We start from the raw sequence: 1,763 nt of genomic DNA, 5'->3' as shown, positions 1-1,763 counted from the left end.
AAAAAAAAAAAAAGTCCTCAGAACACAGCTTCCTAACTTGTCGACTCAGGGTCCTTGCTTGGGACTCCTGTTAATCCATGGGCCATCTTCATTCCCTGGCCCTTTTCCTCATCCTGTTTTGCTTGAATTTCCACTGCACCAGTCTAAACACCATTGCTCTGCAGATTTATACCATGCCTCTCATACTGATTTTGTGTCACCTTGAGGTGTTGTAGCAAAAAATTTACTTTTCAAGTTTAATCTCCCAGATCAAAACTATTGTATATCTTCCTGAACACAGTCTTAGGATAACTCCAGTGCAACAAGGAAAACCAGCACCATCATCCTTTTTCCTAAGAGCTGAGAACTAGACTTTTTTTTTTAATAGCCCAGCTTTCCCCCTGGACATTGTTGACTCTGCCCTATAAAATGAGGGGATTTTAATACCTAGGGTCCCTCCTAATTCTGTCATTTTAGTGCAGTTAACTTGACTGTAAACATTACCAGACACTCAAAATGTGAACAGTTCTTTTTGTTGCAGATTTGCGATCAGACTTCCTCTGGATGCTGGCTTTTGTAGTGTGAAATTTAAAAAAAGTCTAAATGAATTTCAATTTGTACATTTCAAAAGTTGCTTATAGTAAAAATCCTAAAGAGATTAAGAAAAAAAAATTTTTTTTACATAAGACTATGAGAATTCAACTTTACTAACACATTCTTTATAAACAACGCATGTACTTTTTTTTTAAGACAATTTTTTAGAGCAGTTTAAAGTTCATAGCAAAATTGAGAGGAAGGTACAGAGATTACCCATATGCCCCCTCTCCCCCCCCACAGATGCACAGCCTCCCCCAGGATCAGCATCCCCAGAGTGTGGACATTTGTTACAAATGATGAATCTACGCCGACATGTCATAATCACTTAAAAGTGTTTACATCAGCGTCATTCTGGGTATTGTATGTTCTGAACACACATACTTTTTTTTTGAATTTTATTTTATTTATTTTTTATATAGCAGGTTATTAGTTATCTATTTTATACTTATTAGTTATCTATTATATATATATTTTATTAGTGTATATATGTCAATCCCAATATCCTAATTCATCCCACCACCACCCCCTGCCGCTTTCCCCCCTTGGTGTCCATGTTTGTTCTCTAAATCTGTGTCTCTATTTCTGCCCTGCAAACCGGTTCATCTGTACCATTTTTCTAGGTTCCACATATACGCGTTAATATATGATATTTGTTTTTCTCTTTCTGACTTACTTCACTCTGTATGACAGTCTCTACAAATGACCCAATTTCATTCCTTTGTATGGCTGAGTAATATTCCATTGTATATATGTACCACATCTTCTTTATCCATTCATCTGTTGATGGGCATTTAGGTTGCTTCCACGACCTGCCTATTGTAAATAGTGCTGCAATGAACACTGAGGTGCATGGTGTCTTTTTGAATTATGGTTTTCTCTGGGTATATGCCCAGTAGTGGGGATTGCTGGGTCATATGGTAATTCTATTTTTAGTTTTTTGAGGAACCTCCATACTGTTCTCCATAGTGGCTGTATCAATTTACATTCCCACCAACAGTGCAAGAGGGTTCCCTTTTCTCCACACCGTCTCCAGCATTTGTTGTTTGTAGATTTTCTGATGATGCCCATTCTAACTGATGTGAGGTGATACCTCATTGTAGTTTTGATTTGCATTTCTCTAAAATCAGTGATGCTGAGCAGCTTTTCATGTGCTTCTTGGCCATCTGTAGATCCTCTTTGGAGAAATG

This window comes from Delphinapterus leucas, chromosome 20 (assembly GCF_059928025.1).
Source record: "Delphinapterus leucas isolate spDelLeu-1000000601 "Yukka" chromosome 20, BTC_Dleu_Yukka2, whole genome shotgun sequence".
In the NCBI taxonomy this organism is placed as follows: domain Eukaryota; kingdom Metazoa; phylum Chordata; class Mammalia; order Artiodactyla; family Monodontidae; genus Delphinapterus; species Delphinapterus leucas.
Note: the sequence above shows the minus strand (reverse complement) of the source record.